Consider the following 17,625-nt stretch of genomic DNA (forward strand, 5'->3'; position numbering starts at 1 on the left):
TTGCTCTCGATCTTTAGCTCAAAAAAAAAATTGCTCTCGATCTCGTGGCTCTATCGCCGTCGCTGACCTCCTCCTACCTACGACAACTTCGAGCGGCAACACGCTGCAGCGGATGTGTTCGAGGAGTTCGTCCGGCGACTGCGCATGGAGCACGGCAACATCTCCACCCTGCCATTGCTCAACACCGACCTCGAGATTTCCCGCTTGCCCTGGAGGCCTTCTGCGACTGAGTCCACAGCCCCGCCTGCTTTGACCTGATCTGGATAAAAGACGTACAACCACCCAATAAGTTTCTCTTCCTTCTCTCTTAAATTTTTGTAATGTCCTGAATCATCTATTTCATCAGCCATACAGGAGAGTTTGGGGACGGCGAATTGAAGATACGACTCATACGAGGAGGAAGCCATACAGGAGAGTTTGTGAGGTTCAGAGAACGAGACAGAGAATTCAGAGACTAACCGTCGCATATACTCCTCCTACACGGCACGCACACACAGTTACAGATGGTCTCAGGGCCCACTAGCCAGCTCACAATGCTCTCTTGCATGGATATTCTGAGCGAAAAGGTGTGATTCCTAAAAGAGAACTCGAGTAAAAATATTCATCTTGGTTTCTTAGTTATGATCTGCACTAATAGTACAGATGCATATTCTCTCAAAATTTATACGGTTCTCTTCTTAGTCTGATTCCTAATAGAAAACTTGTGCTTGATCTTGATTTCTTGGCTATGACATGCACTATTATTTTTGGTGAGATTCTTCCAGCAACTTCTAATGGAGATGGCATAATAGTTCCAGGATAAAGAAGAGGTATGAGCATGGACTTCTAATATTGCTGTATATGTTTGAAATCTTTTGACACTTTCTCAAAAAAAGAAAGTAAATCTGTCATTGCTGAGATGTAGTCTAGGAGAAATTATACTTTTTAGTTCTGTAAACCCTGTGAGAGTTTTGCTTGATTTGTAACTGAACTTTGATAGTCTTGTTGTGTTTATTACGCTATTCTGAATGTGGAATAGTCCTGTTCTGATGGATATGCGCGGGGGCTGCCATCGGAGGAGACCGGGTCGGATGGGGTGGAGAACGACGAGGTCACACGGACGGCTGTAGCAGCACATCAGAGTTAACTTCCTATTTCTCGCTGACAATGGTTTTGCTTTTGCTTAGTATCCCACATCGTGTTAGTGCTGCATCTATCTTATTTGTTTACTGAAATTAGGAGTGGTAGTACATCATAGTTGTTGCTGAAAATATTCCTACGACAGGTCATATTGCCGGGGTTTTGCAGAGAATGCAACTTGCTTTTCGTTTTTCTTCTATATCCATATTTTTTTGCTGTAACAACAATTCAATACCAAGGTTAGGACTCTTGCAAGTAAATACATGTAGGCTGTAGCAATACATGTAGGCTGTGGCAATGTAGGATAAACTAAGGTGGAAGACTTTGTAAGCTCCACGTCGCTGAACCTTTTGGTGACCCTTTCTTTGCTCTGTTTACGTCTTCTGACTATTCATATATCCTGAAATTAGCCACTATGATGTACTAAAATGCTGCAGTCGAGAGCTTTCTATACACACCTACCTAACAGTTAGACTAGCTAAATATCTGTGTGTTGCTACTTAATTAAGATGATGCTGGATGTAGTACGTGCCTTATTGTTAATTCCATCTGGAAGATGTTGCTCTCAAATTTATATTAAAAGTTAGTTCTGGAAAATTGTAAGTGTATTTCAGAATGATCTTCATAAATGTAGTTGATCGTAAAATTGCCTAGAGAGTATTTTAAGGGTTCTAAAAAGTATATGTGTTGAATCCAATAACACTAAGTACTTTTTGTCCATGCCGATTGGTGTATGCCTAATTGTTGCATTTTACAATGAGGTAGTGCCACTTGCAAGTATCAGATGTGCCTTGTGTTCAGATAAGCTTTTCCCAAGATGTAAAATACTAGCACAAAGGTCTTAGTGCTACTTCATTATTATTTTATTTATATTCATTATAAATACGTCTCATGCCTTGCAAGCTTAGCTTATTTCCCATCAGATGAGTGCTTCCAATTATTTCACTGTAACTATATTGGAGACAAACACAATCCGGCAATGTATTTTGTTCCAATAGATCTCAGATGTTGAATGAAGATCAAAAGAGGTAAGATAAATTGAAGGAAAAAGGAGAGACCTGGACCTGTATGCTCTTGCCATGCGCTACTACTTTAGTAATCATACTTTACTAAAAAGGACAAAAATCTGTATTCTTCCAAATTAGGTTAATCTTTACTAACTGTTTTCCGGTTCTATTTTTCAGATCATAAATCACTTCTTTGGTTGGAAGGAAGAAACTCCATTGCTGCTTAGGAGTTGGCGGTGAGTAATTTAAAAGGGCATGCATTGGCTTTCATGTAACTGGTAGTCAGTGATCTAAGTCAAATTTTATTAGAATGGATATCCCTACAAAATTTCCGTGTAAATGTCCAACACTAGACATGGTATTTTCATATTGACTACCCCATACGAGATATACTAGGGGAGTTGGTGATTGTATGTCCCTTTGTCGGTACGTCATCGTCCCTACTCATTATTTCTGTCGATACGTATGCACTATTTCATAGATCTTCTAATGTTTTGAAGAAGTGGCCAAGTGATAGTTAGGGTAAAATGACCAACATTTAAATTGACGACAATGATAGAGCAAAGATGGATGAATTCCATGGATGTGGAAGGAGGAACGACGGGGAGAAAACCGCTTTTTCTAGATGCAGGGAAGGTACTGAAAGAGACGATGACATAGGGAGTTAAGGACACTTCTAATTTTGTAAAATATACATTAGGGGTCTCCCCTACTATTTCACGTTAAAAAAGAGACATGATAGAGAAAGAAGTGGGAGAAAGAATTGGAAGTTGCCGTTATATGGATGAATATCCATCATGTTTGACATACACTTTTGAATTAGAACAATGACCGGTGTATACATTTTTAAGACCCGTAGCAACGCACGGGTATTCAACTAGTTTGTATAAAAGTTTTATAAAAAATACATGGTGAACATTTTTTAATATTATCAAAATGATTGTAATACAAGCTGATAGATTCTAAAATATATGCTGAACTTCTTTTTAACTATGTGATGAAGTTTTTTGAAATATGCACTGCTCTTTTTTTAATCACACGATTAACATTTTATAAGTTTAACTTTTGAGAATTTAATACTTTTTGAAAAAATAAATATATATTATAGGGGAAAAGGTAAAGAAAATAAAATATCTGAAGTGTTTCCCAAAAATAAAACAAAAATGATAAAGAAGGAAGTGCAAGCTAAAGTTATATTAGATTCTTCGTTGATTTATAGACGGACTTGTAGTGGAGGCAAATTGCCATGGACACCTTCCCGCAAAAAAGAAATGAAAAGAAATTGCTATGAACTAGGGTCGTTTCGCTTAGGCGTAGACAATTTGTTTAGAGATGGCCTAAAACACATTTACTATAACCCTTTTATTGATATCAGAATGGTTGTACAAAAACCATACTTTAAGTATTGTATGTGTATCATGCTCGTCAACGTACTACTGCTATGAATTTCTGCTAGACCTCATCGTGGGCCTCTCTGTCGTGGCCGGGCACAATTTAAATGTTGTAGACGGACTTGTAGTAGAGGCAAATTGTTATGGACACCTTCCCTCAAAAAGAAAAGAAAGAAAATTGCTATGGGCGTCGTGCATCCGTGTGCAGCTGGGTCGCCGCTAATTACGTGCGCATGTCGGTTAGGGAAACCAACTCTATCTTCCCTGCTCGATCTGAACTCGGAGTCGATCGGGCCTCCGCTGATCGAAACCAACGTTATAAATAGCCACCACCCTCCGTCTGTCCATTGATCCAACACGTTCGCTCCGCTCGCAACTCACGAAAACAACCGCAAGCTCAGATTGGTATATGCTCCGGTCGCCGCTTTCGCATCCATCGCTCACCGCCGTCGACACCGTCAAGACAGGTCTCCCGTCTCTCTCGACAACAACGAGACCGCCGCGCACTTTGATCCTGAACGATGAAGCTCGTCGGAAAAAGCCTCGCCCGCGACGGGCCCGGCTCCGTCAAGCTATTGCCGGAGGTGGATGACGACCTGTGGGACGCCTACAACCTCATCGCCGCCGGCGACGCCGTCGAGGCCGTCACCTGTCCGGAAGATCACGAGGTCCGGAGGCCGCGACGCGGAGCGCATCAAGCTGACGCTAGAGGTCGCGGTGGAGTCCACGGACTACGACAAGGACGGCTCCGTCCTGCGCGTCCGCGGCAAGAACCTCACCAAGAACGAGCACGTCCAGATCGGCCAGTACCACACTCTGGAGATCGAGCTACGGAGGCCCTTCGTCCTCCGCAAGGAGGCCTGGGACTGGCCGGCGCTCGACACCATCCGCAAATCCTGCGACGAGACCGCCGCCAACGCCGACCTCGCCGTGCTCCTCATGCAGGAAGGCCTCGCCCACCTCTTCCTCGTCGGCCGGAGCGTCACGGCCACCAGGGCGCGCGTCGAGGTGCCCATCCCCAGGAAGCACGGCTCCAGCGCCGGCGCCGTCGCCGCCTACGACACCGCCCTCAAGGACTTCTTCCAGCGCGTCCTGGCCGCCTTCGTGCACCACGTCGACTTCGACCTCGTCCAGTGCGTGGTGATCGCCAGCCCCGGCTTCACCAAGGACCAGTTCCGCGACCACATGCTCCTGGAGGCCGCCCGGCGAGGGGAGCTGCGCGCCATCACGGAGCACAAGGCGCGCATCGTGCTCGCACCCGCGCCCTCGGGCTACCCGCACAGCCTCAAGGACGTCCTGGCCGCCCCGAGCGTCCTGTCGCTGATAAAGGACACGAGGGCCGCGCTGGAGGTGCCGGCGCTGCAGGAGTTCTATGCCATGATCGCCAAGGACTCGGCGAGGGCTTGCTACGGGCCCAAGCACGTCGAGGTCGCGCATGAACGTCTCGCCATCCAGACACTCCTGCTCACGGACACTTGGTTCCGCAACCCTGACGTTGTTGCTAGGCGCAAGTGCGTCGATTTGGCCGAATCCGTGAAGAAGGTCGGTGGCAAGGTGTGCGTCTTTTCGTCCATGCATGTCTCCGGCAATCAGCTCGAGCAGCTCACGGGGATAGCCGCAGTTCTTCGTTTTCCCATGCCTGATCTCGACGACATCGAGATGTGATGATAATTAAGGGCTATGCTTATATTTTTCTTCTACTACTACTAGGGTGTACTACGCTCTCTGTTTCACTTTTACTTGAACTATGGTTTTAGATGTCTCGAATACACAACTTTGATCATTTATTTCAAATATACGATGTGTTATTTATGTAACCAAGCAAAGTTTATACATTGTGGAGATGTCTTTTTCATTGAAAATATCAATGCGAAAATCTAAGTTACTAAGCTCCGTGGAATTGCTAGCACGTGGTGGCTTGTGGTTTTTATAAGGTAATGATGGGGCCCGGTTGAAAGTGTGAGTATCGTTGCATGACGGAGTGAAATCTATTTTAAACCTTGAAGTTGTAGAGCCTGTTTGAAATGAACCCTTACCTTAAAATCCCTGAAGTTTGTACATGTACTCATGATCCTAGTTTGATCCCGACCCCGAAACTGTTTGGCACACCGGGAAACATTCCATCCCGCCCAGGATCAGAGTCTATCCTTACTTACATCGTTAACCCACGTGCCAATCCATCCTCTCTCCCTAGTGCCCCTCTCTCTCTCTCTCTCTCTCTCTCTCTCTCTCCTGAAATCAACACAGACGCGTCTGTGCCGGTGCCGTGCGCCTCGTGCCCACCGTTGCAAACAACGTCGTGCGCTGCTCCAGTCCATGCCAGGACCCGGGCCGCGCGTCGGCAGTACGCCTCATGCCGAGGAGTCCGTGCTCTCGTCGTGAGTAGAGGAGAGCAAGATGATGAAGTGGTGCCCGCACATCGGTGCTCCCTTGGCCATGCAATTAGTGGGGTAGCACGGCATCGAGTAGCTTGACGTGGTGTGTGCGACCACGGCTTATACTTGGTCCTTGCTGAGAGAGTTTGTTGCATGCAGCGTTCAAGTCAAGACCGGTTCCTGCCTCCAACAACAAACCTCCACATCTGGCGGAAAAGTAGGATCGCTCCAGACGATTAAGGGAGGCGGCGAGGGTTCCCTTGCGCGCCGCCGGTGACGTCGTCGGTTCCCTCTCTCTCCGTCGACCGCTCCGGCGGCGGGAGGGAGGGGAAACCTCGGGTCTGTTCGCTAGGTGGGTGTGTGGTAGGGTTAGGGTTGAGGGAGACGCTGCCGCGGCCGTTGCGGTGGTGTCGCGTCAAAATAAGTTTCTCCGGGTTCCGTTCGCGGTCAGGCGAGGCTTTTGCCTTCGTCTAGGAGCCAGCAGGGTTGGGGATCCTCGGACCTCGTCGAGGTCGCGGGCTATGGTGGCTGGAGGTCCATCTGCACTGGCCGTTTGGGTCCTCAGATGGGCGATGGATGCAGGGAGACGAAGACCTTTCTGTTTTCTTTGTTGGTATGATTTCCTACTGTTGTTCTTCTCCTTCCTCTATGCTGATGCTGGTGGGAGATCCTACTTTGTCCGGCCGGATGGCCCGGCCGCGGTGCTGGAGCGCGTCAAGCTGACGCTGGAGGTGGCGGTCCAGTCCACGGACTAGGACCAGTTCCGCGACCGCATGCTCCTTGAGGCCGCCCGGCGAGGGGAGCTGCGCGCGATCATGGAGCACAAGGCGCGCATCGTGCTCGCGCCCGCGCCCTCGGGTTACCCGCACGGCCGCACAGCCTCAAGGACGTGCTGGCCGCCTCGAGCGTCATGTCGCTGATAAAGGACACGAGGGCAGCGCAGGAAGTGCCGGCGCTGGAGGAGTTCTTCGCCATGATCGCCAAGGACTTGGCGCGCACTTGCTACGGGCCCAAGCACGTCGAGGTCGCACATGAACGCATGGCCATCCAGACCCTCTTGCTCACGAACACTTGGTTCCGGAACCCCGACGTTGCTGGCTTGCTGCTGTTAAATGATATGGCTGTAGTTGTAGCATGACATATGTCATGGCGTGTAACTTGTGTGCGTGTGTTGTAACTTGGGCAGGTTGTTGGAGATTAGAGATCCTTATCTTGTATAGTCTTGGATGAGGGGTAAAGCTAACACAACAACCTGCCAACCGATGTAATCTTGTCTTGCTATTTAACACGCACGCGTCCCTGCCAGGAGGCATACGCTTCACCTCTTTTCTTTCATGGTAATCAGAGCCTACCTCGGGTTCATCCATGGCGAGCTCTTCCTCCGCAAATTCCTTCCCCTCGTCTCCGTTTGCACACAACGCAACCGAGAAGCTTACGAGAGGGAACGAGGCCTTATGGCGCGCCACGGTGCTCTCAGCCATCAGGGGAGCGCAGATGGCAAGCTTCCTCAACACCGAGCAGCCGCCTCCGCCCACGACCATTGAAGTCACCAGCGATGACGGCAAAACCAAGACGAAGGCGCCGAACCCTGAGTTCGGTGTGTGGTACGCGCGGGATCAGCAAGTTTTCTCGTACCTGCTAACTACGCTACCGCGTGAGATGGCCTTCCAAGTGGCAACCTGCCACACCGCGGCCGAGCTATGGAACACGGACCATTGAAGTCACCGGCGATGACGGCAAAACCAAGACGAAGGCGCCGAACCCTGAGTTCGGTGTGTGGTACGCGCGGGATCAGCAGGTTTTCTCGTACCTGCTAACTACGCTACCGCGTGAGATGGCCGTCCAAGTGGCAACCTGCCACACCGCGGCCGAGCTATGGAACACGGTGCAAGGGATGCTTGCGTCGCACACCAGGGCGCAGACCATCAACGTCAGAATCGTCCTAGCCAATCTTCAGAAGGGCAACTCCACGATCATAGAGTATGTTGGTAAGGTCCGAACCCTGTGTGATGAACTAACTGCTTCAGGGAAGCCTTTGGACGAGGAAGAGGTGATCTCCCACATCCTTGCTGGACTGGATGAGGAGTACGACCCAGTGGTGTAGGCCATGTGTTCTAGGGTCGAACCTGTCAAGATCCCGGAGCTGTTCTCACAGCTTCTGAGTTTTGAGACTCGCCTGAATCTCCGCGGCAGGTCCTCTCAGTCGTCCGCAAATGCGGCGGCGCATGGATGCGGCTTCAACAAGAACAACAACTCCATCGGCAATAGTGATCGCGGCGGTGGTCGCGGCTTCAACAACAAACCAGGCGGTGGTGGTGACCGTGGCCGTGGTGGTGACCACGGCCGTGGTCGAGGCAACTCGGGAGGCAGGGGGAACTACAACAACAACTCCTCTGCCAAGCCGGTGTGCCAGATCTGTGGAAAAGTTGGCCACCCTGCTTGGAAGTGCTGGAAGCGCTACGACTCTTCATATCAGGGAGGAGAGGAGCGCTCAGCCAATATGGCTGCTCATCAGTATGGGGTTGACACCAACTGGTACATGGACAATGGTGCAACCGGCCATATTACGACCGATATGGAGAAGCTGACCGTCCGGGAGAGGTACACGGGCGGTGATCAGATTCATACTGCAAACGGATCAGGTATGTCCATTGATCATATTGGTTATGCAACTATTTCTACCCCAGATCGTAATCTTCATATAAAAGATGTTCTTCATGTTCCGGAGGCAACAAAAGATTTGATTTCTGCAAGTAAACTTGCTCTTGACAATAATACTATTGTTGAAATTCACCCTCATTTTTTTCTCATCAAGGATCTGGAAACGAGGAAGGTTCTACTTCGAGGCAGGGGTAGAAGAGGGCTCTATCCTGTCAAACACACCGGGGGAAACGTCCAGAAGCATATGCTCAATGTCACCAAACCACCTCTGGATTGGTGGCATAGACGTTTAGGTCATCCTTCTTCCATAGTTGTTAGGAAGATTCTTAGTGAGAATAAACTCCCGTGTGTCAATAATGATAGCAATAAGCATGTATGTGACGCCTGCCAAAAGGGCAAAAGTCACCAGTTACCTTATCCTCGATCCTTGAGTGAATCTAAATTTCCTTTGGAACTTGTCTTTTCCGATGTGTGGGGTCCTGCTGTTGAAACAGTAGGCAGAAAAAAAATACTATGTGAGTTTTATCGATGACTTTAGTAAATTCACGTGGATCTATCTCATCAAGCACAAATCTGAAGTTTTCCAGAAATTTCATGACTTCCAAAACCTTGTTGAACGACATTTTGATCGCAAGATTCTTGCCCTCCAAACTGATTGGGGAGGGGAGTACGAAAAATTGAACTCTTTCTTCACCAAAATTGGTATTTCACACCATGTATCATGCCCTCATGCTCATCAACAGAATGGGTCAGCTGAGCGCAAACACCGTCACATTGTTGAGGTTGGCCTCTCCTTGCTCGCTCAAGCCTCTATGCCCTTGAAATTTTGGGATGAGGCCTTCCTTGCCGCAACCTATCTGATCAATAGGGTTCCAAGCAAGGTCATAAATCATGAAACACCTCTTACTAGGTTATTCGGTGAAACTTCCAACTATTCCTCTCTTAGAATTTTTGGGTTTGTGGATCTAGTCTCTCCTAAACAAGGCAGAAACATTATAGATTGCAAATGGGTATACAAAATTAAGAGGAATGCTGATGGTACAATAGATAGATACAAAGCTAGACTAGTAGCAAAGGGGTTTAAACAACGTTATGGAATTGACTATGAAGACACTTTTAGTCCAGTAGTCAAGGCAGCTACTATTAGACTTGTTATGTCTATTGTTGTTTCCAGGGGATGGACTCTTCGCCAATTGGATGTACAGAATGCATTCTTACATGGCATTCTCGAGGAGGAGGTGTACATAAAGCAACCACCTGGGTTTGTGGATGGCACCAAACCACAGCATGTGTGTAAATTGGACAAAGCACTGTATGGTCTGAAACAAGCACTCAGAGCTTGGTACTCAAGACTAAGCACAAAGCTTCAACAACTTGGTTTCCGACCCTCAAGGGGAGATACTTCTCTGTTTTTCTTCAAAAATGAGAAGATGATCATTTATATGCTTATATATGTAGATGATATAATTGTTGTTAGCTCCTCTCCACAAGCCACCTCAGCTTTACTCAGAAACTTGAAGAATGACTTTGCTCTCAAGGACTTGGGAGAATTACATTATTTCCTTGGCATAGAAGTAAAACAGGTACATGATGGTATACTGCTGACTCAGGAAAAATATGCCAAGGATATACTCAAGCGTGTAGGTATGAGAGACTGTAAACCCTCCAGTACACCTTTATCTACAACAGAAAAATTATCATTGCATGAAGGAGAGTTGTTGAGTCCAGAGGAAGGGACTAAATATAGGAGTGTGGTGGGTGCACTACAATATTTAACTTTGACAAGACCTGATATATCCTTCTCTGTTAACAAGGTCTGTCAATTTCTGCACTCCCCTACTTCACTTCATTGGACAGCAGTAAAAAGGATATTGAGATATGTTCAAGGAAGTGCAGGTACAGGACTGAAAATATGTAAATCACCCTCAACAACTGTTAGTGCCTTTTCTGATGCAGATTGGGCAGGGTGTCCTGATGACAGAAGGTCTACAGGTGGATTTGCTGTTTTCTTTGGTTCTAACCTCATATCCTGGAATGCAAAGAAACAAGCAACAGTCTCTCGCTCTAGTACTGAAGCAGAATATAAATCTCTGGCAAATGCAACAACTGAGGTAATGTGGATGGAAACTCTATTAGATGAGCTAGGAGTAAGAAGAACAAGCACTTCTTGCCTATGGTGTGATAATCTTGGGGCAACATATTTCTCAGCTAATCCAGTGTTTCATGCAAGGACTAAACACATAGAGATTGATTTTCACTTTGTCAGAGAGAGGGTTGCTAAGAAATTATTGGAGATCAGATTCATTCCAACAGGAGACCAAGTGGCGGATGGTTTTACAAAACCGTTACAGATTCGACAACTACAAGCCTTTAAGAATAATCTCAACCTTGACACGTTTAGATTGAGGGAGGATGTTAAATGATATGGCTGTAGTTGTAGCGTGACATATGTCATGGCGTGTAACTTGTGTGCGTGTGTTGTAACTTGGGCAGGTTGTTGGAGATTAGAGATCCTTATCTTGTATAGTCTTGGATGAGGGGTCAAGCTAACACAAAAACCTGCCAACCGATGTAATCTTGTCTTGCTATTTAACACGCACGCGTCCCTGCCAGGAGGCATACGCTTCACCTCTTTTCTTTCAGCTGCTAGGTGCAAGTGCGTCGATTTGGCCGAATCGGTGAAGAAGGTCGGTGGCACGGTGTGCGTCCTTTCTTCCATGCATGTCTCCGGCGATCAGCTGGAGCAGCTCACAGGGATAGCTGCGGTTCTTCGTTTTCCCATGCCTGATCTCGACGACATCGAGATGTGATAATCGTTCTGCTTATTCTTCTACTAGCGTCTACGCTCCCTGTTTTACTTTTATTATTACTTGAACTATGTATCGTGTGTCTCGCTCGAACACACAACTTTGAGTCTTTGATCACTTATTTCTATTATACCATATTTATTCAGTTTTGTAACCAGACAAAGTTTATACATTGTGGAGGTGATTTTTCGTTGACAATATCAGTCTGAAAATCTACCCAAGTGACTAAGCTCCCCAGAATTGCTAGCACGTGGTGGCTCGTGGTATTGTAAGGCATTTATGCGGCTTGATTTGAACGGTTCTTCGTTTTCCCATGCCTGATTTGGAGAACATCGAGATGTGATACCGGCTGTGCTTATTTTTCTTAAAAGAACTTTTAGTTGAACTATTGTTTTAGATGTCTCCACGAATACACAATTTTGATCACTTATTCCTATTATCAGTCTCAGTTAAGTTTCAGTCAATGCTAATGACCGTGAGATCTTACATTGAGAATTGTGTAAAATTTTCTTTTTAGTATTTCTTTTTTCTCTCTCGCATATAATGTCACTTGATCGTGACTTGGTTAAATCTCAGTCGAGTAGGACCTAGCCACACACCCCTATTATACCAAGCAAAGTACATTGTGGAGGTGATTTTTTTTCTAAAAATATCAATGTTACATTTTTTTAAGAGAACGGGAGAGTTTTATTGCATCAAGAGAGAATATGAATATTTCGCTAACGCATGCACATCCCTGTTAAAGACGAGGATGAATATTTCGCTAACGCATGCGCATCCCTATTAAACTCTCTCAGTTTGTGGCCGATTTTGACCAAGTGAGCTCCCTAGTTTAGACACACTTTCTAGGGAGCTCACTTGAAAGTTTATGCCCGGTTGAAAGTGTGTGTAAAGCTTTCTAGAATTACTAGCATGCAATGGCTCGTGGGCTTTGTATAGCATTGGTGGGGCCTGGTTGAAAGTGTGTGTAAACCTTTCAAGAATTACTAGCATGCAATGGCTCGTGGGCTTTGTATGGCATTGATGGGGCCTGGTTGAAAGTGTGTGTAAACCTTTCAAGAATTGCTAGCATATTATGGATCGTAGCTTTGTAAGGCATCGATGGGGCTGGTTGGAAGTGTGTGTATATCGCTGCCTGAGGTAGTATGTGCATGCATGTGAGTGTGGAGCTAGTATGAGCCGTGTTTCTTCAAACCTAGCGACTCACGACAATGCCACATGGCAGGAAAAAAACACACGCATACATCCTACAGTCTATAGATATGTAGCAACGCCCGATCACAAGCTTCGCTCAGATATGGGCCGGCCAATATTCACGAAAACACGCGCCTCTCTCCTATCGGTATTGGAATCCTTGAACTAGGTTTTCAATTTACGTGCTTTTTATTTTGTTACTTACTTTCTTTCTTCTTCCTCCTCCTTTCTCTTTTTCTTTTATATTTATTTTATTTTATTTCTATTTTAAAATTTCAAATAATTTTTAAAATTCATGAAATATATTTATCCAATTAAAGAATTTATTTAAAATTTGAGCCAATGAACATTTTCTTAAACTAGCAAATATTTTATATTTTTCGAAAATTAAATAATCCGCAATCATTTTTTTCAATCAATGGGGATTTTTAAAATTTGGGACCAATTATAAAATGTTGTGAACATTTTTTTGGATTCATAATTATTTTTCAAATTTGTGAACATTGTTTGAAATTCGGACCATTTATAAATTAAGATTTTTTTTAAAATACGAACTATTTTTTCTATCTGGGAACATGTTTTAAAATTTGGATTATTATTTCTTAATCCGAGAACATTTTCTGAAGGTTGAAACATTGTTTTAAATTCGAAACATTTTTAATTTTGTAAGGAAAAATCCTGACATTTTAAAAAGAAGCAAAAGAAAAAGAAAACATGAGCACCCACCCCACACATGGGATGTCCCAAAAGAACCCGCGGGGGAGCAGGGGGTTTGGGGGTGGGGGTGTGGAGATGTTAATCCACTAAAAAAAATTCAGATTTTTTCTAACAGTTTTGAATGAAAACCGAAGTCCGGCGCACCGATAGCACCAATTGCCCCAGTGCACTAGATATGCCCTCGGAGAGTCGGAGGCATAGTTTCGTTCACGACTTGCGCTACAGTCATTAGCTTTTTGTGATATGCCCTCGGAGAGTCGGAGGCATAGTTTCGCTCACGACTTGCGCTACAGCCATTAGCCTTTTGTGATATGCCCTCGGAGAGTTTGAGGCATAGTTTCGTTCACGACTTGTGCTACAGCCATTAGCTTTTTGTGATATGCCCTCGGAGAGTCGGAGGCATAGTTTCGCTCACGACTTGCGCTATATCCATTAGCCTTTTGTGATATGCCCTCGGAGAGTCGGAGGCATAGTTTCGCTCACGACTTGCGCTACATCCATTAGCCTTTTGTGATATGCCCTCGGAGAGTCGGAGGCATAGTTTCGCTCACGACTTGCGCTACATCCATTAGCCTTTTGTGATATGCCCTCGGAGAGTCGGAGGCATAGTTTCGCTCACGACTTGCGCTATATCCATTAGCCTTTTGTGATATGCCCTCGGAGAGTCGGAGGCATAGTTTCGCTCACGACTTGCGCTACATCCATTAGCCTTTTGTGATATGCCCTCGGAGAGTCGGAGGCATAGTTCCGCTCACGACTTGCGCTACAGCCATTAGCCTTTTGTGATATGCCCTCGGAGAGTCGGAGGCATAGTTTCGCTCACGACTTGCGCTACATCCATTAGCCTTTTGTGATATGCCCTCGGAGAGTCGGAGGCATAGTTTCGCTCACGACTTGAGCTACATCCATTAGCCTTTTGTGATATGCCCTCGGAGAGTCGGAGGCATAGTTCCGCTCACGACTTGCGCTACAGCCATTAGCCTTTTGTGATATGCCCTCGGAGAGTCGGAGGCATAGTTTCGCTCACGACTTGCGCTACATCCATTAGCCTTTTGTGATATACCCTTGGAGAGTCGGGGGCATAGTTTCGCTCACGATTTGCGCTACAGCCATTAGCCTTTTGTTTAGGGTAGGGTGCTAGCCTTTGTGCATTGAGTGTAGGCGTGCAACCATATGGTCCGAGGCCTAGGAGTAGGCGTGCAACCATTGCGTGTTACCGTGTAGGTCTACAAGATGTACTACCAAGTAGGGGCCATGATTTATTAGCCTGGGCAGATTTCCGTAAAAAAACACCTGATTACTAGAATACTCCTAATTGGCGCTTTAGGCGCCAGTTCACAAACTAGCGCTCACTCAGCCGCTTCGTTCGATCATACAGCCGCTTGGTCGGCTCGGTCTTTCAGTTTAACAGTCAATTGTTGACAATTTGATTGTTGACTTTAATAAATATAGATTTCAAAAACCTCTTCTTAAATTTGATTTTTTTTACAAATTCAAGAAAATTTCAAGAATATGAAAAAACATGAAATTGAAGAGTTTTGTGATTTAGAAAAATATTCACGAGTTTAAAAACGATGACGGAGTTCACAAAGTTGTGATATCGGAAAAACTCTACAAGTTTTAAAACAATCACACGTTTGAAACTATCATGAATTTTAATAAATGTTCAAAAGAAGAAAAGAACAAAGGGAAAAAAGAGAGCAAACAAAATTCAGTAGAAAACCCTTGCAGAAAAACATTAAAAAAACTTAAGCTTCCAGCAAGTTCCAAAAAACTGGAGCTAGCCATAACGTTACATGAGCCGGCCCAATACAACACGTGTGTCGCACCATGATTTTTGCTTCTTTTTAACGTTACTAAAGGGCTGTTTGGATTGTAACTATTTTTGACATATATTGGCACATAATTTTTGCCACACTTGCCACATTTGCCTTAGTTGAGTTGTTCAAATTGTTCGCCACACTTTGGCTTGCCTAAAGGAATATTGCCATACTTTTTTTGTCTATGACATTTGGGGTTCACTACTCATAAAAAAAATCCTTATTTTAGGTGTGGCTAAAACCAAACACCTACCTAACTTGATCAAATTTGCCTAAGGTTAGGTATGGCAAAGTGTGACAAGGTGTGATTGGGAACCAAACAGCCCTTAAATGTCGTGTTAAGTGCCGCATAGTAACCGACGATAATCTCTTTTTTCTCACAAATCCTGAAGAGTAGGAGTTATCCCTAGGCAGAGTATTTTTGGTAACATGCTTAAGCTTATCATTTGTGCACATCTCATAAATGAACTGTAATTTTTATGAAACTCGTAATCTTGAAATGGTCTTGATTTATGAGCAGTTTTTTGTAAAATCATTTTTAAGAGAAGCATGTGCTCTTGAGCGAGCAGACTTGATGGTTCTTGGTACGGTGAGCTCCTCTTGCTACGGCCGATCGAATTGTTATATGAAATGTTGGAGTAGTAACTTTTGCTTAGATTGTGTGAGTATGACAGCTTGAGCGAAGCTTTGGAACTCCGGAGCACGTAGAGAATCGCGATGGAGACCATTAGGGTGGTCGTAATGATAATATCATAATTAGTACTCCCTCCATTCTTTTACATAAGGCCACAAACTCATATTATAGGTATCAAGATATAATTTAATGACTTCTTTGCAAGTCGACTTCTCTTTTCGTTAACCGAGATCATTAATACACCACAAGCATGCAACGAATGAATGGGAAGGAAGTGGTTGAGTGTCATTATGACTACATACATGTAAGTATTAAAAAGGTTGCTAGTAAGAGAAAACATCATTAATTTTTGCCTCGATTACGGTTGATGGCCTTGTATTGATGCAAAATGTATTTTTGATAGTCGCTTTGTATAAGGGAATGGAGGGAGTATTAGGCTAGTCGTAGTGATAGTATCATAACTAGTATCATGCATGCCAACTAGGAAATTTTGATGAGATGTCGTAGCATTAAATGAAGAAAGAGAGGGTGAAGTATCATATCATGATACTGTATCATAATTAATGTTATACTACTTTGTATCATGCATGATAATAAATAAAGTACCACATGATACTAATATATGATACTATGCATTATGAAGATAGTATCATACACTAGTATCATATGCATGATACTAGCATTTGATACTCCCCGTTACAACCAACCTTATGCATGTCAACTAGGCAATTTTGATGAGGTGTCATAGCATTAAATGAAGAAAAATAGGGTGGAGTATCATATCATGATACCGTATCATAATAAATGATATATTACTTTGTGTCATGCATGGCAATAAATAAAGTACTACTCTCTTCGTCCGGGTTTATTAGGCCTAAAGACAATTTCTCTTAGACCAAGGCACATAGTAATTCGCTCATGCTAATTCTTCCATTCCATTCTCAATGCACTCTCTCACATGCATGCGGCCAACAAAAAAGAAAGAATGAAGTATATTAATTTTCCAGCTATGGCACCAACAACAATGACTTTCAATGTAACCAATGAAATGATTGTATGCATGCACCTTTGCAAAGTGGAGCCTTATAAAAAGGGACATGGCTATGATGCTGAGAGGCCTAAGGCTGCTTGTAATGGGTAGTATCATAACTTAGTATCATGCATATGATACTAGTGTGTGATACTATCTTCCTAATGCATAGTATCATGTAGTAGTATCATAGATGACTTTATTTATTGTCATGCATGACACATAGTAGCATTGCATTTATTATGATACGGTATCATGATATGATACTCAACCATCTCTTTTTTCATTTAATGCTATGCCACATCGTCAAAATTGCCTACTTGGCATGCATGATACTATCTATGATACTCCCATTACGACCAGCCTAATAAACCCGAACGGAGGGAGTACATGATACTAATATATGATACTATGCATTAGAGAGGTAGTATCATACACTAGTATCATATGCATGATATTAGTACTCCCTCCGTCCCAAAATTCTTGTTTTAGATTTGTCTAGATACGAATGTATCTAACACTAAAATATAATTAGATACATCTGTATTTAGACAAATATAAGAAAAGAATTTTGAGACGGAGGAAGTATATGGTACTCCCCATTACTACTAGCCTTAAACAAGTGAGCCTCGTGTCACGGAGGAGAAGAACAATTAACGTTGACCGATCAAGCGGAACACGGTTCCCGTCCCCCGAGGCCGCATGGGTGGTGGGGGCATGCAGAGGAGAAGACTTTGGATGGGCCCGACGCCGATCGGCAACGCCTCGGGTCTCGTACTGTTATTTCAGTGAACGATAAAGCTAAATTACAGTCGACTGGAATTTCGCAACAGATCTGAACGATCTCATCGCCGTCCGATGCGCATGCAT

General features: G+C 44.6%; 3 pseudogenes; all 3 read left to right on the forward strand.

Annotated features, from left to right (window-relative positions):
• The first annotated feature begins 4,038 nt into the window (after positions 1-4,038).
• LOC125512792 lies at positions 4,039-5,182 on the forward strand (annotated as a pseudogene).
• Positions 5,183-6,457: 1,275 nt separating this feature from the next.
• On the forward strand, positions 6,458-11,363 carry LOC125516945 (annotated as a pseudogene).
• On the forward strand, positions 7,925-8,063 carry LOC125517753 (annotated as a pseudogene).
• Positions 11,364-17,625: the final 6,262 nt, after the last annotated feature.

This window comes from Triticum urartu, chromosome 6 (genome assembly GCF_003073215.2).
Source record: "Triticum urartu cultivar G1812 chromosome 6, Tu2.1, whole genome shotgun sequence".
Classification (NCBI taxonomy): Eukaryota; Viridiplantae; Streptophyta; class Magnoliopsida; order Poales; family Poaceae; genus Triticum; species Triticum urartu.